The 25,307-nt window shown below is 35.9% G+C and overlaps 1 protein-coding gene and 1 long non-coding RNA gene across 2 annotated transcripts in view; both read left to right on the top strand.

Annotated features, from left to right (window-relative positions):
• Positions 1-25,307, top strand: part of LOC149781141 (kynurenine/alpha-aminoadipate aminotransferase, mitochondrial-like) — a 292,699-nt gene that overhangs the window by 105,729 nt on the left and 161,663 nt on the right. The gene's annotated exons all lie outside the window — the stretch shown is intronic.
• Positions 7,974-17,363, top strand: LOC149781142 (uncharacterized). Its single transcript, XR_016414489.1, has 2 exons — positions 7,974-8,073; positions 16,853-17,363. It is a non-coding gene; the product is annotated as an uncharacterized LOC149781142 (long non-coding RNA).

The following is a 25,307-nucleotide window of genomic DNA, read 5'->3' as shown; positions in this document are numbered from 1 at the left end:
TCAAAGACGAAATTTGTTCTCTGTTCTACGTTTCAATGTCAGACTCTAGTCCAACATACCTATCTGACCTCACCCATGTGTACACACCAGCAAGATACTTACGCTCCTCTTCTGACAATCATATACTCATTATTCCCACTATGAGAACAAAGTCATATAAGGGCCCAGCAATGTGGAATTAATTACCCACTGAACTTAGACGCAAAGACACAGTGAACCCATTCAAGAGTGCTCTTAAAACTCACTTATTTCGACTGCAAAAACAAATTTAAAGACCTAAAGATGTTTCCTAATTTGAATATTTTTAGCATGCTTTTTTATGTTTTCTAATTTCATGTTTTTCTTGTCGATGTAATCATATCATTATATATATTTTTATGTTGTAGGCGTTGTCTAATGTTGCAAAGGGCTTAGAGCTTCTAAAGATTAGGCGCTATACAAATTCCTCATTATTATTATTATTATTATTATTATTATTATTATTATTCACATAGTGAATCAATGCTATGTCACACTTCTTCTGCTGTAGCAAGTGATTAAATATGAATGTTAAAATCCCATATTATTTGTATCGTTCTCGGCCATTTTTCTGCTTGTGATTCTATCACTTGTTCGTACACTCAGCCCCTTATAGCTCATATGGTGCCAATGAAAGTAGTCTGTTTAAATCATCCCATGGGTGGAGAGCAACATCGATGGACAAAATATTTCCAATTAATTTTAATCGATGTGTTTTACTTGCTTTGGCACAGTCACGATGCCATCTGTGTACGCGATAATGGAGACCCTTCATGCATTGACAACTGCAACTGAATTACGTCTATTTAGCTACGCTGTTCAAATATTGTTTTTATCTCTCATGTTTAATGTTGTTTGCCCCAAAAACTCATCTGCATTTGCAGCATTCTTCCTCGTATATTTTTAAAATTCTTTTGGGTGTTTTTGAGTTGTATGGCTTTGGTGTTTTCTATCTTGCCAAGCTTTATGTGTGGATGTGTGCACTTTTCGACTTGAATATCCATTTGGTCGTCGGAGGTGACACTGCGTGCAATCTGAACAAGGGAATCTATTTCGGATTCATTTCGCAGATAAATATTCAGATGACTGATATACAACATGTGATTATTCTGCGTGAAGTCTTCATCGGTTTGTATCCTGTCTCGCTCTATCTAGGTACGCTTGCTAAGGAAATGAGTGAAATCGGTCACAGTGTTAGTCGCGGTTAATTCTCCTCGGAAGCTATCCACTTTTATCGTGATAGTTCGCGGTATATTGCGATACATTTGAGTCATGCTCACCAAGACGCCATTGCTACCTGTGGTTTTTCGTATGTTTTGGCAGATATTCCAGCTAGTTCCAGACTCCAGGAGTGGGACATCTTACGAATCTTCATATAGGCAATCCACATCATGCTCATATTTCTTGTTCACCTTTATAATTTAAAAAGCATCATTAATGTTGATCGGCGGCTTGTTTTCTTTCCCTCTCGACCTTTTGTCTACAGGCTTTTGCCCTTCTGGGAGAAGTCTTTTACCGTGTAGGTGGTCATATACCATGTGTACCGGATCTGCAATCATTCATGCGAGTATCTTCTATATTCTTCCTAGACAGGTTACTGGTCTGTACCCGCTCTCCATTGGACGGTATTCCTGGTATTTTAGCATCAGGACTGCGCAATAATCCCTATCTATGCTGAAACACCAACGGTTGTAAATGTTCTGAATATTAGGGCGTTGCACAACACAGTTCTTTATTAGTGAACAATACGTCAGTGAATCCGTTCAAAGTAATCCCCATGCACCTCTACACACTTTGTCAGTCTGATTTTCAATTTTTTTTATTTGTTTGGTGCATGTTGTTCTCAGACCGGAAAACTGCACTTCCATCCGCATAAAGTTTTTCAATTGTCTGCCCCTCAGCAAATCTTTGATAACGGAATTGAGCCAAAATGTACATGGAGCTAAGTCAAGGATCTATGGATGATGTGGCAATGTTTGGAGTCTGTGCTTCGTGAAGAGGTTGTTCACGACGGCAGATTTAATGATATGGAATTGATCGATACCTCGCTTACATGTTTGCGGATGGATTGTTTGGAAGCGTTTAACAGCTTTTGGAAACACTTTAGAGGTAAATAAAAAATGTTCATTGATAATATCAGAGTGAGGCACATGTACCGAGATAATTGGACCTTTTGCATCGATAAATAATGCGTATTAATTATCTTCACAATCAGACTTGTCAAACGATTAAAGGAAGTCCTAACTTTATTTTATATTCTTGAACCATGTTTAGAAAGTAAATCAATGTTGATTTACATACAGCAATCTCATTCAGACATTTCTGTATCCACCTGAAACTCCAGGTAAGTAGTGTATAACAATTATAACAGAATTCTGTTTTTGATCAGATGTCAGCAATCTTGTACAAACCATTTTGAAACTCACAAGATATTTTAGTATATTATAAACAGCGTACTAATTAATTCCCGTAATAGCAGAAATATTTTCTTACGTGGACCGATCATTTTTCGGAGTTGATGCCTTCACAGCGGCCACTTTCTTCTCACCAAGCATAGACAAGGGTCTTTCAGAACGTGGACCATCTTCCATGGATTCGCTACCATCTTTAAAACGATGAATCTACGTACAAATATGTATATGAAAGAAAACTGCAACCGCAGACTTGATCCAGGTCGGCTATAATATCAGCCAGAGTGTATCCTAAGTTCCCCTGAATTTGACACAGCAGCAGAATTGTTCTACCTTGCATTTGTACGTCACTGTCATCTACCTATGTTACGTCACTCATATATAATGCAATGCAGTGCAAGATGTCAGTAGTGCTGTACGTGTGACTGCACAATATTATTTTAGAAACCTGTCTGTCAATCGAAATCAAATAAAAAATAAAATATGCAGAACTTTCATTATAATTCTAGTATCTTGGACGTTCCAGAATTTCTTTAGCCAGAATCTATGAACCTTTTCCATCTTTCCACTTGGCGTAATTATTTCCGTAAGGTTCTTTTGTTTTTAGAGAATCATTTTGTTAGTCAGCACCCTCGAGTTTGATGTTTGTTGCATTTGTTGTTGGATACTTTACACCAAATGATACGCTTAAATGGTTTTATGCATATTGGATATAACGTTGCCAAATATCCTACCTTCCCTGTGTAGATTTCTGTTTATTCGTCACTTGATCGTCATGAATTGCTTGTCTTGCTTCTTCTATTTCATAATACCTTTTCACGTTTTGATTTTTTGATGATATACGCTTAATCCGTTGTTTCCTTTTTATATCATTATTATTATTATTATTATTATTGTTCTTGTTGTTGTTGCTGCTGCTATTATGATTGTTATTGCTATTATTATTATTATTATTGCTATTATTATTATTATTATTATTATTATTATTATTTCAAAAAGTGCGCTTTAGCTCCATTGTAGAAAGAAGAAGTCATCAATTAAATAAGAAATTTAGACTTCATGCATACAAACTGTTACATAAGCGTAGAGACCCATAACAACGCATAAAATAATACATGAAGCGCTAAGTCAATTTCAACAGATAATCAAATAGGTTTTCTTCATGCTAGAGCCTAGCAGATGTTGTCACTCATTCACAGAGACAGTGCCAAATCGAACGTGAAGATGTTTAACAGAACGACGTGGATGACTCTTTGCTTGCTAGGTAAGTGGAAGAGAGACATAAAAAGCAAAAAAAAAAGACATAAAAAAGTATGTATTAAACTGATGCTAAGGTTATCACCACTAAACATTAGCAATGATTTGGTTTGGTTTAATCACCATTGTTTACCAAACGATGGCCAATATATGCCGGCCAGTATATTTGGTGGAGGATGAACCCAGGAAAAGAGCGGGAAGAATCACCAACCAACGGAAAGCTACTGGGAAATTTTCTCGCATACCAGCGTTGGCCGAGTCGAGACTCTGACCCACGGTGAAAGGTGACATGTCATTGATCTGCAGTGGTTAGCGCCTTAGACCATTCAGCCACCAGATATTTTTCGTTTTGAAATATCTTGTTTAGAAAATTGTATCATCATGCACACACGCATATATCTATCTATATATTTATCTATCTATCTATCTGTCTATCTATCTATCTATCTATCTATCTATCTATCTATATATATATATATATATATATATATATATATATATATATATATATATATATATATATATATATATACACGCATGCCTACGCATAGAGCGACATCCTGATTTTCATCAACACATACCGGCTACATTGAGGCCTAATTAAATGTACAGATATTAACCAGTTTTTTCAATATGTATATAATTCAATGCAAAATATACAAAATATCAGGTAATAGTAGAATGTAATATATTCAGTTCTGTTTGATTCAAAGTTAAATATAAATGAATAATAATTACATTTGTCTTTTCAAAGGTATTGTGGTGTTTGGAGGAGATGACATATGGATAGCAAGGCCGAATTTCAAGGGAGTTTTATTTCATACCAATATATTATGGACTGGCCACATTATCAATTTTCTACGGTGCTTTCGAATATGTGACAGTGATTTACGAACTCAGACTGTGTTTTACAGCTTCTACAGCATGACTTGCCAATGTAATGGTGCCAAATATGACACGCATGTCAGTCCAAGTTTGGGAGCTCTTGCGTTTCAAAATGGTAATGTATCTGCATTTATCTTCACTCATTCATCTTCCACTCTCAACCTCACAAACGCACATCTGCACACATCATTGTAAGTGGGTCTGCAAGCAGCACAAGCCTCAGCAAACGCGGGGCCCGTTTTGGATACTTTTGGAAGAGCCTCCCCTGGATTTTCGCCACGTTCCCCCCCCCCCCCCCCCGGGAACACGGGATTTGAAAACAAACTTTCAAACAAGTTTTATATCATATTAAACTTATAATTTTCTTCCAGTGCTTTAAAATTACTTTCTCTTTTTAAATATAATTTTAAAAGGTACTAACGCGCGGCGTCTCGGTGAGCGAGGACCCAATTGGACTAAATCGGTCAAATCGGGCAAAGGCAGATCCTGTTTGCAAACATAAAGACAATAGCTGTATTACCGTACAGGGCTCAGTGGGCAAGTTATTCAGATCTATGGATTAACGGTACATGGCTCAGTGGGGGCAATCTATTCAGCTCTAAGGATTAACGTTGTTGATTAATCAGGGTGGTCCCAACTATCAATTTCTGTTTGAATCTTAACTTTATATTTCAATGCACAAGAAAGTTAACACCACTCTGATGCAGACAAGAGAAAGAAAATCGTCACAGTTAGTATCTGAAGTCAGCGGGTCCAATAGACATTTGGCCAATTCCTCAACCACATCACTGTGGTACGAATTCATCAATTATATGTAAGGACAACTATAATGTTAAACACAGACACAAACAATTAAGTATGCGTTCAGATAAATATGGATTCCTTCGAGATGAGCACCTTGTAATTCCAGGGAATAATAATTTGAACAAATAATCCACAAAATTAAAATCTGAACACGACACTAAGATTGATTTCGCTTAGGATGTTAAACCAAGAATGAGTAATGTGTCAAGTAATCAACATTAACAGAATAGCTAAGACACAATAATAGAGCAAGGATGAAGGTCAGCCTCCTCTCTAAAATATTCTAAGTTGTCAATAGGTTTAGGAATTCCAGGTGAAAAACTAACATCCTGGATTCAAATAGAAGTGAACATGTTTACTTCCGTTGATAATGATCCGAATATTTAATCTATGATCATTGAGAAAAATTAGCTATGTATTATGTTGTTTACAAATTAACTGTCACTAGTCAGGTGCACCAATATCTTAATGTTTTACAAAGATCAGTTACAAAATACAGATATTCATATCATTTGATCATTAAGAACAGTAAACACACAATACAAATTAAATTCATTTAACGATACATGTATGTCTATATAGCGCACAGACATCACTAGGATCAGGATGTCAGAAAACAAAAGTGCATTAGCATGCACTTTACTTGCATATTAATGCATTTGTAAATAGTCCTTTAGGTTGCAGTGAATGGACTATTAGTGACAGTGTAATTTTCCCCAGGTATTTACAGGTATTCATCATGTCTACTTGGGGACAGAATAGTTCATGAAAATGCAGACCAACCTAGAAGCAGATAATTATTTTGTGTTGCTTGGAACCCAAGTTTGTTAAGAATATAACTTTAAAAACATTACACGAGCCATCATCGTTAAAGTCGACCTCTAGTACGTATAGACACAGAAACACTTTCAATCTCACTACTAGCTAGAAAATTAGATTGCTGCTCAGATATCCTGGTCAGTTCTAAAAAATAATTCTTTTGCTGATTTGGTCTTTGTAACCTAGAAAAGGTGACAGAGACGGACACAGTACTTCCAATTTTCGACGTTCTTTATTTGAATTCATTTATCTATGAATGAAGAGGATGTGCAGAAATTGTTGTAGCACGTTTTGAAATCATCACGTGTCTTCCAAAAGTTAGACGCTTAAATATGTCTTTAATATTTATTGTTTTCCGCTGTATAACATTCCCTAATACAAAAATCTGTTTTAAGGTAATGGCGAAGAGCCGATGTAAGGAACATGGTGCATCTCTTGTCATAATTGACACCGCAGAAAAACAGACTTATATGAGATACATTATTCTGAAGTGTCCTGGTATGTATACATGTTTGCTTGACTGGCGATAACATTTTTTTTTTACCGTCTGATCGTTTTGCGTGTATGTAGAGAGATAATAAGGTAGGTCGCATAATGTGCGTATATATATATATATATATATATATATATATATATATATATATATATATATATATATATTATGTAGGTCTTACCAAGAGATACATATATTTAGGCACAAATAATAAAAGAAAGTTACAGGCGAACATATGATGGATGGGTAGGTGGGTAGATAGGTAGGTAGGTATGTAGATAGATAGATAGATAGATAGATAGATAGATAGATGGATAGATAGATATATTGTATGGATGTGTTATTTTGATTTTTATCGTAGCTTTAACAATATTTCAGACATATCGCTACGATGTCTGAAGTGGGGCAGTTTATAGTGATGTCTAGCACATCATGCCGCAGACATGTAGCATGATGTCCCACCCAGTCACATTATCCTGACACCAAGCCAACTAGTCCTAACACTAACCTCTTAAGGCTGAACGCCTAGCGAGGCAACTGTTGTTACCATTTTTATAAGTCTTTGGTGTGACTCAGCCGGGGTTCGAAGTAAACAAGACAAAGTCTTTTTAACATTTTGTACTGGCCACAAGAAACACTCCTTTTTACATAACAATTTCATTATAATATCTTACATATATGCGTTATGTAACTTTTATATAGGCGATGAAATACATCCATGAATGCATTTGTAAATAGTCCTTTAGGTTGCAGTGAATGGACTATTAGTGACAGTGTAATTTTCCCCAGGTATTTACAGGTATTCGTCATGTCTACTTGGGGACAGAATAGTTCATGAAAATGCAGACCAACGTAGAAGCAGATAATTATTTTGTGTTGCTTGGAACCCAAGTTTGTTAAGAGTATACCTTTAAAAACATTACACGAGCCATCATCGTTAAAGTCGACCTCTAGTACGTGTAGACACAGAAACACTTTCAATCTCACTAATAGCTAGAAAATAAGATTGCTGCTCAGATATCCTGGTCAGTTCCAGAAAAAATAATTCTTTTGCTGATTTGGTCTTTGTAACCTCGAAAAGGTGACAGAGACGGGCACAGTACATCCAATTTTCGACTTTCTTTATCTGATTTCATTTATCTATGAATGAAGAGGATATGCAGAACTTGTGGCACGGTTTGAAATCATCACGTGTCTTCCAAAAGTTAGACGCTTAAATATGTCTTTAATATTTATTGTTTTCCGCTGTATAACATTCGCTAATACAAAAAATATGTTTTAAGGTAATGGCGAAGAGCCGATTTAAGGAGCATGGTGCATCTCTTGTCATAATTGACACCGCAGAAAAACAGACTTATATGAGATACATTATTCTGAAGTGTCCTGGTATGTATACATGTTTGCTTGACTGGCGATAATTTTTTATTTTTTTTAATATATATTTTTTTTACCGTTTCATCGTTTTGCGTGTATGTAAAGAGATAATAAGGTAGGTCGCATAATGTGTGTGTGTATATATATATATATATATATATATATATATATATATATATATATATATATAATAAATAGATCTTAACAAGAGATACATATATTTAGGCACAAATAATAAAAGAAAGTTACAGGCGAGCATATGATGGATAGGTAGGTGGCTAGATAGGTAGATAGGTATGTAGGTAGATAGGTAGATAGATAGATGGATAGATAGATAGATAGATTGTGTGGGTGTGTTATTTTGATTTTTATCGTAGCTTTAACAATTTTTAGTCATATCGCTACGATGTCTGCAGTGTGGCAGTTTATAGTGATGTCTAGCACATCATGCCGCAGACATGTAGCATGATGTCCCACCCAGTTACACCATGCCGACCAGTCCAAACTCTAAGCTCTTAATGCTGTGCGTCTAGCGAGGCAGCCCCTTATAACATTTGCTACATTATGCTAAGGGCTCTACACTTTTATGTATTTTAAATTTATTTATAATTTAGGGCCCCTTATATCAAGCTATTTATCTCGAGAAGAACGAGACGTCTCAAAGGATTGCTTATTTGTATTAAAATATAAATATTGAGGACAATGTAGGATACGCCAATTTCGTAAATACAAAATCGTTGATCATTTCGTAGCTTTATAAATGAGCTGAAATTTTGGTCGTAATCAACATCTTCCTTGTGGACGTACACACGTACAGACGTACAGACAGACGTACTGACGTACAGACAGACGTACAGACTAGACTCAACGTCTTGTGTTTATTTTGAAGATGCATCTCCCTTGAAATAAAAATGTGCAGTTGCACGGTTAACCATGAACTATAAACGTCTTGATTTCGAAAGTGTGTGTGTGTGTGTGTGTGTGTGATTTGGAGTTTTAACGTAGCTTTAAGTCATATCGCTACGATTTCTGCATTGTCACAGTTTATAGTGATGTTTAGCACTGGGGTAGCATGCCGCAGACATGTAGTATGGTGTCCCACCCAGTCACATTATCCTGACACCAGGCCGACCAGGCCTAACACTAACCTCTTAATGCTTAGCGCCAAGCAAGGCAGCTGTTAGTATTATTTTTGTAAGTCTTTGGTATGACTCGACCGGGGATCGATCCCACGACCTCCTGCATCCAAGGCGGACGCTCTAACCACTAGGTCACCGGAGCGGTTGATTGCGAAAGCAATTGTCCTCTATTCTTTTTAGTTATATTGACCTCATGTCTTAAAATTTAAAAATAGGGTGTTTGATTTTCATTTATTCGTGATCTCCATGGCTGATATTCTAGTACTGAATACTCGTATACAAAAAACAGCTTTCCATGCACGCATTCTGTATCTGAACATTAGACTTTTAATGAGAGGCTTAATGGTAAATATAATTACGAGTTACAGGATAACCGACACAGCTGTGCTCTAGAACATTAATTAAACAACACAGTGACGTACGACTAGCAATGAGCTCTTAATATGCATCGTGCTGTAAATAAAAAAAGAAAACAATTGAAATATGCTTGATGTATACTTAGAGCCAGATCGAGACACACAACTTGATAGTGTTCTATTGATAAATTGGTGTTATCTATTCCATTGTAAGAAAAGATCAGAACTCAGATGCGAGAGTAGCGGAAGTACTCTGACATCGTGTCACGCAGGGGCTGAAATCAGCAGAAAAAGTGGTAAACGTTAAAATGATCGAAAGCAAAATCGAACTCTTAAATAGGTATAATTGTTTAACTCATCCTTAAAAGTCCAGTCTTATAGATTTATTCACACGTATTTCTACTTTGGCTATGTCAAAACTTAACGTTATCCTTCATTTCATTTCAAAAGATTCTTGTCTCCACAGTAATGAATTAATTAATAGTATCTGTCATGCAATTATATCACCATAGTTATTATTATAGTTGTATTTTAAATAGTACATCTATGTTATTTTCTTGTTCAGATTGATTAGCAATTAATCATTGTCAATCATTGATCTCGTTACAAATAAATAATATTTCTAACGAGACCAACAATGCTATTTATGTCAAAAGCAACAGTCCACCGCAAACATGTCCAATACACGGTAGTACCGGTAGCAAAGCCATCCACCAAGGCAACTCTTGCCAGACACCAAGTATTAGTGTCTTTTAATGACAACCTTAAGAATTGTATGCGCACAGGTTTGGTTTCTGTCGAGAAGTGCTCAAACTATTCTTGTTTTAATGAAGCACACGGTCCACTGACACTATAATAACACTTACACTGACACCATCTGGCACACAGCTGCTGCAGATGCTGACAAGGTCACACTCGCAAAACAAACTCTTTGGATGCCAGTTTTTGCACTGTTTCTGAAGGTTTAAGCGAGGTTGTGGCCATTTCTGTAATAGAAATTTTGAAACAAAACAGGTTATAACGACTCCAGGGTATGGCTCGCTAGGTTGCAAAACATTTTCTATCAGACCCAACCAAAGGGAAAATATGTCAAACAAGGCCAAAAACATTCTTTAACATTTACTACAGAAATTGTCGTTTCCGTGTTGTCTGTTCATTTGTAATGATACTAACCCTAGAAGTATTTCATTCCAATACAGTTACACATTTATCTCTCTAGTCGTGAGTGCCATCATATTGAAATATAATCAATACGGCTTTGTCTTTATAATTCAGTTATCATGACCTGTTTGGTTTACGACGGTTCCGTAATTTTGCTGAACGTTAATATATACATAAGATTCATGTTTTAACTTTCCAGTGTTATCCGTTTTACAGGCCATTGATTAAACATATAAACGTTCCATGTAATCTGTATTTTGATGCTCTCTTCGATAGTTTTGTTGAGTGTTAAAGATTGATTCAACATTCTAGAATTATAAGTTACTGCATTTGTATGAGAAAACATGAACGAGTTTTTCGGATGATTTACTGCACGACAATGGAAGTTTATCCATCCGACAAAACGAGTTCACATTTTCCGTACAAATGCAGTAACATTTTTATTACATGCTCATTTTATTTTTCTACCTAAGGCTTACTTATATAAACAAAAAAAAACACATCAAGTTACGAAGTAACACAAAAATGCACATGAAGTAACGAAGAAACTGAATTTAAGCTGTATTCCAAACTAAATACACATGCGCAGATTCATCAGTGCACAAGAACAACGTTATTAATGTGAACATAACTCTGCCTAGGTACTTTTGAATTTAGTCGCGAGCTTGACAGCACTTTGGAAAGAAAATGGTGCTTGGGTCTACTTAAAATTGAAATTTTGCATTATATTGGGAATGAATGTGCATTGCAACAACTATTCCATTTCATCTGGAATGAAATTCGTTTTGCATTTTTGTCGATTCTACAAAATGTCGTGATTATGGACTGGATTTATCTGTGCCAATTTTACATGAGGTACATATGATTTCAGCAGAGGAGCAGCGTGTTGACATCAGCAAGTATGTTTCTGTTCTGTCATTGAATGTTTGAAATCATAATGTGCGAAAAATATGAATTCTTTCAGTTGTAAGTAACATAAAGATTCTATTGAATTGAATGTTTATTTTATTTTCAGAACAGTCAGGATGATGTAATTACACTTGGAATGTAGTCGAAATTACATTACTATTTCGAAATGTGTAATCTAGCTTTATAACCCATGGCATGGCTCATGCAATTCGGATTTGCAAAACTAAGAAATTGCATTTTGAGGAAATTCAAGATGTAAAGCTGTAATTATATTTTTGCAATTCTTATTACCAGCTAAAGAAGGCATTTTATGTCTTGTCACACACGTTATTCGTAGGGACCATGTGTGGCGTCTATCACTAGCCTAAATCCAAAACATTGTATCAATAAAGTTAACGCGAAATGTAGCAAAGCAGCTGTTATGTAGCAGTCCACGAATCATATGCTTTAGTTCATTCAGAAACAAATTTAATCAACCGAAACGTAAAGGGTCTACTACGCGAGTGTACATGATTTGTTGACAAAGTAGTTCCTAATACACTATTTTGCACATGTGAGTGTAATATGAAGTAAACGTGAGCGCAACATCGTTTAGTAAAGCACGATTCTGACAATGTAAATTTAATGAGAAAAAATGAGCCTATAATAAAACTTTATTCTCCGGATATTTACTTGGATACAGACCTCATTGTTTTCAATTAATTCAGACAATTCTTACCTATGTGCTTTCTCTGATCAGTTAAAATCTGTATATTCGTTGCATGTGTAATCCTGTCAAATGTCCATTTTGTACTTTTGCTTAGTGCCCTCTAAGACTGGTATTCAAAGTCCCAAATAAACGTTGATAATTCAATCGTGTTGATTGTGCTAATCGATCCGTTCCCGTTATACAATTTCGGAAACTCATCTTATTTGTGTTATCAGCATAATGTTAAGCCTGTCTGTCCTTTTGCTTAATCCAACTGTCGATATTTTCAAATCATCTTCTAGAATGATTTAATGTATCAATATAAACTTATTACTTTGTGATATTTCTTTCAAATGAATCTCCGAGTCTTCTAGTGGGATTCTATTTATATTTATTGTGTTTATATATATTAATACTTTTATGTGTTCAAGTTCATTATCGCAGGAATTATGAACACGTATCAAGAACACTATAAATCCAGAAAGAGTAATAATTGATTATGCACACATATATCGTTGCTTCAAGATTAGAAGTCATGAATAGTCCCATAGGTCCAGAATAGTCATCGTTTAATTTTGTACATATAGGTAATTGTTTAATAAGCAGAAGTATTGGACGCGTTTCAACGATCCAAAGAATATGGAAATACTTCACCGTCAAGCTTTCTCAACTATGGAATGAATTTCTACACCTGCCGTGTTTATAGCTGCGAAGTGTATGATCCTAATACATATTCCTTACGCTTGTAGCTTGCAGTCTTTTATTCCCCATACGACATGAACTCTATGAAACATTTATTTGCCTGTTCAGGTTAAAACTTAAACTTTATTACTGTAGTATTTTATGACTGGTTTAGCAATTGCTTTGTGAGATAATACTCTCGATTTCTAGCTGGTCTAGATATTTTGCTCGAACTCCTCTGGTCTTAAAATCAAATGAGTTCATGGTATGACAGTATACTCGTCGTACATTGTCCTTCACTCATCCTTTATTGTTATCACTCTAGAGGCCACGGTTCTGGTCAGTTTTATAGCACCTTTTATAATCAAACGAGTTAGGTTATTTGTGCATATTAATGACATAATCTTACACTTGATTCACCGAGATCGTCTGTACTCTACTGACCACATTTTGAGTCCGAGCTTGATCATTTTTGGGAAAAATACCTTAGATCATCGAGATATGAGAAGAAGTTGATAACGAGCGAGAGACTCCACTATTTATGATGCGATTGCTAATTTGATTGACTAACCTTGTTGCCGTCTTTAAAATCCATATTATTTATTCTAATTTTGAAAACAAAACGCCTGGTAATCTTTTAAAAGCTTATTGTAAGTGCGAGACCATTTAAAGATTAACTGAAGCATATAATAGTCACACCATGACACTGATCTCATAATTAGTTTCTAATGTTCAGCCAAACAGTATGCAATGCATGTTCAGCGTCGTTACGAATTATATTAAATAAAGATAAACGACGAGCTTTAAAATGATCAATATGCAGAGGTCTATACCAAAGGGTTAAAGGTTATTCATGGAGTTTAGTCTGACATACAATGGAGTAATGGATCAAAGGTTATTCATGCAGTTTAGTCTGACATATAATGGAGTAATGGATCATAGGTTATTCATGCAGTTTAGTCTGACATATAATGGACGAATGGATCAAAGGTTATTCATGCAGTTTAGTCTGACATATAATGGAGTAATGGATCAAAGGTTATTCATGCAGTTTAGTCTCACATATAATGGAGCAATGGATCAAAGGTTACTCATGCAGTTTAGTCTCACATATAATGGAGTAATGTTACAAAGGTTATTCATGCAGTTTAGTCTGAGATATAATGGAGTAACGGATCAATGGTTATTCATGCAGTTTAGTCTGAGATATAATGGAGTAACGGATCAATGGTTATTCATGCAGTTTAGTCTGAGATATAATGGAGGAATGGATCAAAGGTTATTCATGCAGTTTAGTCTGACATATAATGGAGTAATGGATCATTGGTTATTCATGCAGTTTAGTCTGACATATAATGGAGTAATTTATCAAACTGTCCACTGATGCTGAAACGTTCAGCATCTGTAAATAATAAAGAAACTTACTCAACGGTAGCTGAATGAGAGAAACGAGACAAGTTCTCACCGTCAAGTTCTGACTATCTTAGGATATACATTTTACTTTTGTATTTACCCAAACTAGCCAATAATGTTCATATCTGGAGAGAGAGAGAGAGAGAGAGAGAGAGAGAGAGAGAGAGAGAGAGAGAGAGATTTAAATAATTTTCAGTGATATCGCTACGATGCCTGCAGCGTGGCAGTTAATAGTGATGTCTAGTACTGGTCATATAGTACGATGTCCCACCCATTCACATCATTCTGACACCAGGCCGACCAATCATCACGCTCAAATTCTTAATGCTGAGCACCAATCGAGGCAGTTCCCATTTTCATAAGTCTTTGGTATAACTCCGCCGGGGCCCTAACCCAGGACCTACTGCATCTTAGGTGGAGCTCTAACCACTTAAGCCATCGGAGCGGTCACAGAGAGTAACATGCTTGCGCTAAAACCATGAAGTTTTGTAAAATTCAATAAATAATTTAAAAAGGATTTACAGTATTGGGAGTTAAATCCCAAATAGTCATAAACGTTTTCTGTCAAGTCAAGATATATATAATTCCAATTGAATTTCACCGGTGTTCCAGATAAATTTCAGTATTGAATGTGTTGATGTGCCTGTAGTCTTGAATGTGTCAGTCTGCCACTGACCAGGATTGTGACGATGTGTTAACAGTTTTTCGACGCATCAGGATAACATAATCCAAAATGTTCTTAACTGAAATGACTACAATTCCATTATTTGTCCGAAGTTATTATTATTTGTAGCCTCAGCGAATTATAATTAGAACAAATAAATTCACTCAAATTAAAATTTGAACACAAAAATAATACTGATTCCGCATCGGATGTTAAGGTATGAATGAGTAAGGTTGTAAAGAAATAACATTGACATGAAAAGCTAAGACTCAATAACAGAGCCATGATGTAGTTCAGTCACCTCTCGAAAACATTCAATGTTGTTAATACGTTGAAGAATCTCCAAGTGGAAAACTAATGTCCTAGACAGAGATTCAAATACAGATGTTTAACCCTGATAATAATTATATGAATATTCAATCTTAATCATAGATAAATATTAGCTATATATTGTGTTTTTTAAAAGAATTAACGTCACCAGTTACTTAAACCATTGATCAAAGTTTAATTAAAGAATACATAGATACACGACACATAATCACTGAGAAAAGCCATCAAACAATACAGATTAAATATACATTACATCGTATAATTTGCAAACACATGCCTGAGACTGAATCTGTCAGAAGTTCGAGAACAGGAGTTAACTACACGAACAAACAGAGGTTAGGATGTCAAGCCAATAATACGATCTATCGTATGGCATGCAAGATCTGTGCCATTTAATATCATGATAAAACCAATGATTTCAGAAAGCGCTTGAATACTCACAAAAGCCACATTCGCAACAAAATCAAGCGAAAGTTGCCAACCACTACAACTTGAATGGACATTCCTTCGAGTAGCTCGAGATGTTATGGACTGAATCTAATCTAGGGTGGACAGACGCAGAACGCACACGTAAGGAACGATACTGGATACTACAGTTAAAACTCATGGGGGAATTTGACCTAAACTAAAAAAAAAATCTAACCTTCCAGTTGCAGCCTTGTCAAAAGTACAGCCAGTCATTAATGTTGCACCTGACGAAAAGTTTACGTTGATATCTACCCAAGTAATAACATTTTAAAAAAATGATTTTAATGTGTTTCTTCTTATTATTATTATTATTACACATGATTTTTTAGACATCTTTCCTTTAAAACCGCCTTGAATAACTCTACCGTGATATAATTTCGGGCGTCAATCTCTCACCACCTTTATGACGTCCTTTGTTCTTAACTTAGAATTAGGAGAAAAACCCATCGTCTCGTTAGTTATGCGATAGACACAAGAACCTGATAGTCTCTTATTCCTGCACAACTTTTGTATTGTTATATCACTTGCAGTAAGTTGCCCGCAGTGATTCTAACATGCAGGAGTCCAGAAATTTTAGTAGCTTTTGTGTTAAGTGTCTTTTTGGTGATTCTTTTCCCTGACGAAGAGTTTGCTTAGCCAGAAAAGTTGGGAAACCGCTTTGAATTTGGTCCATTATCAATTTTTTATCCTATGTATGTATGTATGTATTTATGTATGTATGTATGTATGTATGTATGTATGTATGTATGTATGTATGTATGTATGTATGTATGTATGTGTGTGTGTGTATGCGTGCGTGCGTGCGTGAGTGCGTGTGTCTGTATGTATGTATCGATCAGCTTCACCGTACCTGAACTAGATCGAGTGTTTGACTGACTATCGCGACATTTAGCCGGATTGAAAGCAAATGAATCGAAGGGACGTGTATAATGCCTGGTTCAAATGCATACATTATTTCACAAAGCTATCTCTCCATTTTCAGAATATGGTCTGCATGACTACTGGATCGACGGATATGATGAAGTTGGTGACAACAAATCTTGGAAGTACAGTGATGGACGGAATATGACAATGAACAACGTTATCTTTTGGGCATCTTACGCTCCTACTGACGAGAGTGAGAGATGTGTTCGCATGCGCAAGCTTGATGATTATTTTTGAAACGACCAAAATAGTTTACTTCATTTGCGATATATTTGTGAGAAAGTTAAATAGAGCTGACTTTGTTTCAAAAGACAGTCGTCTCTACGGCCAGGAGGAGTGGGGTAATATTTGGGAAAATTCTGCTTATTATGCAAATTTGCAAGACTAGTGTAACAAGAAGCTACATCAATGTATTTATTGTGATGCGTATAATCAACTAGAATGACGAGACCCCTGTAAATGTGGAGGATTATGTAACAATAGTCGGTAAATAAATTGGCTTTGTACAGAATCGTAAAAAGTACATAACGAAATTGTTTCCAGCCATGTTTCACTCTAAAGTGCATATACATAAAACATAATACAGTTATTATTTTTATGGTTATTAATTGAATTAATTGTTAGCACAAGTTTATTTTATATTTTCATTTTTGTATTTTTACTTCAGTTTATTTGATAAATATTTAGATGTACCTTTTTATTCTTTTTTGTGCTTTGCTCTTTAATTGACAGCAATTTACATCCGATCAGAGTATTCTTTCGTTCTTTTCATAGTCAATATGTTCAATATTTTCTAAACGATTGTACTTTATCACTTGAGTCCTTGTGTACGAAGATCTGAAACATTCTTGGGCTTGCAACTCGCTCTGCCACTTACGATATCACCAATTTAATAATGTCATAATTGTGTGGCATTTGACAAAGAGAATTTGATCAATCAGAGGTTGAAAAAAAAATAAGTTAACAATATTTATAAAAAACCTTGTGCACAATGTTTAACTTCAAATAGGTGCAATTGAATTCTATAGGGCCTGTTGATGCAGGCTGTACACACTTAAGAAAGAGGTTGTATTTTTAATGGGCATGCGTATATCAACCTACCCACAGAAAATGATCGCTGATTGGAAAACATACAGGAGGCGAAATAAAATGTTAATTTTACTGGACGATAGATCCAGTTTATCAAGAGCTCAAACGTTGCGCTTTAATTATTATTATTACCGATCAGTGAGTTGTATTTTTAGTAGTTTCTAACCACTAAAAATATATTTTTTTAAAATGAATGCTCATAAGTTAATTATGCAATTGTGCTAAATCTTACCCTTTCTAAAGGAATATTATGTTTGCCTGATCTAACTCGTTATCAGTCTCAATCATATTCAAATAGATATTAGAAAAATAGGTTTGATATTCTGAATTTAACGAACTGTGCATTCTGCGTTTGGATGGATGACCAGCCGTATGCACATGTAATGTTCACACATATTAATTTGTCAGATAACATTAATCTCTAATGCAGATAACCCTTTAATCACAGGCAAGGGTTATGCATTAATCTCAAACACGTAGAAATCTTTATATACCCTTTGCCCATATTTGAAGCGATAATAAAGAAGAATTTTCACCAACGAGCAATCATGAATATAAAAGACGGTCTGGTTGTATTCTTTGAAGACAAGTTAAAAGGATTAAACTGAATATTCAATTTTAAGGTGAGCCACCACGAGAATGTTATCCTCCATAGTAGCCAGGTGTTGATGTGGCAACAGAAAACAAGAGCAGTAAAAGGGCAGCGACCGTTTTCATCTTGATCGTGGGGCTGGAAATAATTAAAGCAATGTTTTCTTCAGAAAAAAACAAACAAGGAATAATGTATGATTGACACGCGTTCGTTTCATAATTATTATTGCTTTCAGTTTTTGGCAGAACAGAGTAATGATGGTAGCAAGATCGCTTTAGAACCCATTCCAACAGATATATCAATAACAATCCCAAAAATGTTTGATACGATTAACATGTGGATATTATGTCATTAATATTGATATAACGAAATCAGTAAGACCTGAATTTCGAATTATCTTTAAGATCGATGTGTGTTTGGATTGTATATCCGCCACTTAGGCTTAACTAGAATTTGTTATGGAATATTATTTATTATAATCAGGAAATATATAAAAGCCAACCGAACACAAATCCTCATCATTACTACATAATCTTAGCAAAAATTGTTTATCGTGGCACGGGGGCCAAGACAATATTACATCAATAGATCATAGCATTTTTGTAATTTACACGAACCGAAAACAATATCACCTTTGTATGAAAAACTTAAATGTCTCCATTGTGTTACAGATGTAGACATACAAATCTCATTTAGACGATCAAGATAGATTTTTAAATGTATATTTCATTCTTATTTTCAGTATATTAATGCAGCATGGATTTGATTTGATTCGGTTTGGAATTGTTAATATTTAACTTCTATCTCTCTCTATTTTTGCCCCCTCCCTCTCTCTCTCTCTCTCTCTCTCTCACACACACACATACACATAAAAGTGATTTAGGTTTGGCAGTGGACTTTACATCGACCGATATTATGAGAGAGAGAGACAGAGAGAGACAGACAGACAGACAGACAGACAGACAGAGTACCTGTTTAATGATCGATTATGCTGGTTAAGAGCTAGAAATCTTATAATATTCAACCTTGCTCCATGAAATCTTCAAAGAGACATCAATAATCATCGACCGCTCCGGTGGCCTAGTGGTTAGAGCGTCCGTCTCGGAAACGGGAGGTCGTGGGTTCGAACCCCGGCCGAGTAATACCAAAGTCTTACAAAAATAGCACTAACAGTTGCCTAGCTTGACGCTAAGCATTAAGAGGTTAGTGTTAGGCTAGTCGGCCTGGTGTCAGGATAATGTGACTGGGTGGGACATCATGCTACGTGTCTGCGGCATGATGCCCCAGTGCTAGACATCACTATAAACTACCACTCTGCAGACATCGTAGCGATATGACTGATGTTTTTTAAAGCTACGTTAAAATCACACACACACAAACACACACACACACACACACACAATAATCATCTTCCTATTATTAGTTTACCACGTTTGCACAGAACTCCATGACTCAAAAGGAAGCCAAAATGTCTGAGCCTGTTAAGTCGTTTAAAATAATATGATTTTTGTTTCAAAACGGAAATGTCTGGGTCTCTAAAATGCATGTGTTTCGTTTGCTACATTAATTAACATGCATACTTCATATTGTTTATTTCGCAACAACAAGTTACATATGACAATCATTTATTAGTAATATACATACAAATCTTATCTGCATTTAGAGGATTCAGTGGTTGTGCCAGTACGCATGTCCGGGTTAGCTTGAGTATGTTTGAATCAAGGTGATACATACATATCACAAAACATCTTTGTTTATGTCTACATATAAATAGGAAATAATCATTACTGAAAATTATTCAGGAAATGTGTAAGAGGGCCAATCTTTAAATCAATAAGTGATGTTCTCAGCATGTACTCTTAATGATGTTAGCCTACCTTACTTTATAGCAAATCTTGAGTTATATCTAAGAAAAAGATATGATAAGATCTGTTTTGAGGCCCATATATTTTCAGTTGGAATTCGCTAAGTGTAAGAAAGCATATACCAATAATGAAATTTGGTTACAATTTTAATTACGTTTTGCAATGATAATCGGTTATACTATGAACTAGTATTGTGCCATTGGTGCATAGGTAAGTAAAAGAAGCCGCTTCGTTCAGCTCAACTGGGAACCATAATACGCCAGCAGCCCAGCCAGAATCGTAATCTATGGATAACACCTAGGCCACGGAGGGTCGGTTGATTCAGTGTGTCCTTCGGAAACGTAAATTACGCCCATTTTTTTTTTATCGTGATCTAGCAAATAGGGTCTTGAAAGTGTATTTGGAAAGCATGCAGCCGACTTATGTGTAAACTGTACATTAAGCCGTTCATGTGGTCAGCCTGCAGTTCATTGCGACCATTAATCTGTGTGTGCATTATAATAACTTTAAGTCTCTAATGATCAGTTGCAAAAATACAGCGATCTTCTGAATAAGAAATTTGTGTTCATAACTAACAAATATAACTAAGACGAAAACCTTCGATGGGCTAATTCTTGTTTAGGAAAAATAATTATTGATATAGCGCTGGAGAAGCGTTGCATAAGTCTTGATGAAAGACGACATAATGAGCTAATAAAACAATATGGATCAGTGGTTAAACGGACAAAATTCAACGCGTTGCTATATGCAAGCTGTAGTTTAAAAATGGCACTTTAGATAGTTTAAATCGAAATTATTTTCTTTTTTGTATGTGGTTTTTGAATTACTTCTACAGAGCTACGTCAATGATTGGCTTCAAGCGGTACACAATTTCAATCTGTATTTTTCAATTATTTTAACAATCTTGACTTAAGTCGATTAAAAAAGGGAAGACAAATTTTGAACATCTTATTGTAATGAAATGTAATTTTTAAAAAAATTGCACAGAATGGGAAAGATGCCCTTTGCTAGGAGAATAATGTTAAGATACTTCAAAATTACACAAGCACGGCACTTGCTTTACTATAACTTTTTAATATATTTGACATCACTATAAACTGCCACATTGCAGACATCGTAGCGATATGACTGAAAAATTGTTAAAGCTACGTAAAAATTTCAAATCACATTTCAAATCACATATATTTGCAAAATGTAAAAATGCAGTAATGATTTTGTGCACTTAATAATTTTACTAAAGATACACAGCTGATGTTTAACATTGAATTTGCTTTAATAAATGCAAATATTTAATTTGCAGCGTTGCATTTCAAAGAGAGTCATAATAATTATATTTGTGTCTGGAAGGGTTCTAGCAGGGGAACTTAGAAAACTGGCAACGAAGGCTGCAAAACCTCAAGACTTGGTTCGAAATAAGAAAACTGAGTAAGGACTAATTCAGGCTTTAAATGAACAGATATTTGGAGAATACGTTCCAATTAATTGGCCACCGTTATGCAAACAAATAAATATCGAATTTACCATACATCCCTGTATATCTGAATGTCGGTCTATATCCATACTGAAGAGAACAATGATTATGCAGGGCGCAGTTTAGTATAACAAAGTGATCTTTTATGTATCATTCTGCTTTCAATCTATCTGCTAATTATAATGCAAAACGAAATCAACGTTTTCAGAATGTAACGTATGCACTATGCTTGTACAAATTTGCAGACATGCATATTTGGGATTGATGGATGAATGGATGGACGGATAGTTGGATATATGGATGGATGGATGGATGGATGGACCAGTATTCATGTACTTACTTTACGTCTGTGTGGTTGTAGGTTTGCTTCACAAACCAGATCTATGCACTAATTGTGATTAACCATTGTTGGTCTATAACTCGTAATTGTTAATACTGCCTCGTTCCATTAAGTATGCACGGTCCGCCATACGACTTGCTTGTCAGTGAGTAATATATTTTAGAATTTAGTGCACATTCGATTTTTTTACAAAAAGTTTGATTCAATGAGTTTCAGTTGTTCCAAACTGTAATCCAAAAGTTAAAACACAAGTCCTATCAATGAAAAGTTCTAAGTGAATCACAGTTAAAATCCCGATGAAAATCTAAGATGGAGTGTGATGACGAATGCAATAGTCAGCGTTGCACTGATGTGTCAACAGTCTCTTGTTGAATTGCCAGGTTTTGTGGGGTGGGTAGGGGTTGGGTTTTGGGTGAGCTAGATTACAAAGTTACAGTGGCAAAGAAAACTAACATACCGAAATTAATCTCTAGTCAACTCCAGCCCCTACTAAACGCAATGGCAATGCAAATCTCACTCACTCTTCGCTATTTCGTGCAACTAAATATGTATAGGCTGGGTATCTCTTCTAATGAATATGAGTAGTATATAGGGATACTAGAGCCTCAATGGGAATTAGCATTACAGACCCCCCTTGGGAACATATAGCCTCAATGGAAATTTAACATGGAGAAAAATCGTGGGAACATATAGCCTCAAAGGAATTTAACATGGAGAAAAAATCGTGGGCAAACCTAACCTCAAGGGGAATTGAACATGGGGGAATAAAGTGTGGGTCTATCTGGGGACAAGGGGAATTGAACATGGGATTTCTTTTTTGTTAATTTTTTTTTTAAAAAAAGGGTAGGCAATGGAAAGGCTATCTCTTTTCGAGAAATATGGGTGGCCCTGAAAAGGGCCTTTGGGTTTTTTTCTTCTTCTTCTTCTAACTCCTTAACTTCTTCCACCATCCTCTTATTTTTTCCATCATTCCTTTCTTCTTCTTCTTTTCTGTTTCCGGCATCCAGTCCGGGTGACCAATGGCTCGGAACTTCTCTTGGATTTTCATCCAGTTAGCGTTTAGTTTCTCTAGTTCTTCCTTTTTCTTTCTATTTTCTTCTTCTTTTCTTTCCTTTGACCACTTTTCTTTGATCTTCTTGACCTCTTCGGTCAGCACTTTTCTCATTACTTCTTCCGCTTTCTTAAACTTGTCTAAGCCCCACTTCACAAAAGACCAATCTGTCCATTCTACAATGTCTTCTAAAAAACACCTTACACTCGTCACATAAATTATCGCTTCTTTCAACTTACCCACTTTCACATACGGTGGGTTAATTAAACCTCTGATTCTCTTCTCCTCATCCTCTATCATTTCTTTTACAATATCGATGGCTAAGTGGAGGCTGGTTACTTGTCTTGAGACGAAGTATTTTGTCACTGCATGCCTCCATTCCTGTTCAAGCCTTTCTGCTACATTCAATCCATCCACCATCCAATACCAACTTCCCATAAGGTTGTTATACAAAGCTGAAGCTGCTGGCATCTTCTTGTTTGCTTATTCCGTAGAATGGGCTCCAATGGCAAACACTGTTAGTTTTATACTTAAAGCGCGGACGTGATTGAAAACATACCCCCTAAGACATAAAATTGATCTTACCTAGACCATGACCAAACAACGCGCGGACGTGAAGGAAAACATCCCCCTACTTTCTCTTTTCTTATAATAAAACCCAAACTATACTCTTCACATACGCTAAGAAACAATAAACAAACCCATAATCTACTATTCACACAAACTTACGTGAGCAGTTACAAACACAAACACAAACACAAACACACATACACTCACACTATGAAAAAAGAGTTAGTGTTTATATTCACACTACTGTACCTACACACATTGGCAAATTAATAGTTATTTCTTTTCTAGAGTATTGGGTAGCCCTGAAAAGGGCTGTTGGTTTTTGTTTTAACTCCAGATGCACCTATCTAATGATGGCACCTTCCTGGCCTGGCGCCACATACGCATCTTCTACTCCAGTCTTTCCAGTTGACTCGTTTGGCTGGGAGCGCAGAGGGAGGATGATTAGCTTCATCACCCCAATCCTCTGTCTCTGGTATCTTGTAAGCCATCCTTTCTCCTATTTTCTTTTCCTCCTCTCCCCTCTGTCTTCTCTCCTCCTCTTCCTTCTTTATTCTTTCCTCTTCTACTATAGCCTCCGCAGCCAGTTCATTTAACAGGCGCCTGACATATTCCAGATGTATCTGGAGTTCAAGAAGTTTGCTTATTCTGGTATTCATTCTGGTGTTGATCAATCAACAAGGGTAGCTAGACTGCCCAGCGAGTTTCAATTTATAGTGAAAGCGCGGACGTGAAGGAAAACATCCCCCTAAAAACATAAAATTGATCTTACCTAGATCATGACCAAAAAAAACAACGCGCGGACCTAAAAGAAACACTCACTCACTTTTTTATGCTACCCATCACTATTCTAAAAAATTTTATTAAACCAATAATATAATATTCACATACGCAAAGCAATCCAATCCTACCCCAAATCTACTCTCCCCACACCTCAAACACCAAAAAAGACATCATCTTAATCTACTATCCACACCAACGTACTTGATACGTTACAAACACAAACACACAAACACACAAACACATACACTCACACCATTTTTAAAAAAGAGTTAGTGTTTATATTCACACTACTCTGCCTACACACATTGGCAAATGGATAGTTATTTCTTTTCTAGAGTATTGGGTAGCCCTGAAAAGGGCTGTTTTTTTTTGTTTTTTTGTTTGTTTGCTATGGCAATCTTTTAGTTTCTAAGAATGCGATGTCCTCTGAGGATAGACTTTCTGGCGATAGGTCTGCTTCTTCGGAAAGAGAAGAAGAACTCTTTGGTGTCGATACGACAATCGACAAAGCCTCTGTCAGCTTCAGGTTGCTGCTGCTGCTGCTGCTGTTGTTGTTGTTGTTGTTGTTGCTGTTGCTGCTGTCTCTGAAGTCTGTACTTCTCTGTCCATTCTTCTTTCTCCCTGTTCACTTCTTCTCTGAAGAGCTCTTCTATCAGGTCTTCAGTGACTTTTAACATTCTCACATTCTCTATCTCTTCTGGCTTCGGTATCAGACTGTGTCTGACCCTATGCAAATTCACGTAGGCTTCCTT

The sequence above is a fragment of the Sinohyriopsis cumingii genome, chromosome 15, assembly GCF_028554795.1.
Source record: "Sinohyriopsis cumingii isolate HCF-2022 chromosome 15, ASM2855479v2, whole genome shotgun sequence".
NCBI classification, from domain to species: Eukaryota; Metazoa; Mollusca; class Bivalvia; order Unionida; family Unionidae; genus Sinohyriopsis; species Sinohyriopsis cumingii.
The sequence above is the reverse complement of the archived record's forward strand: the minus strand, read 5'-3'. Positions and strand labels throughout refer to the sequence as shown.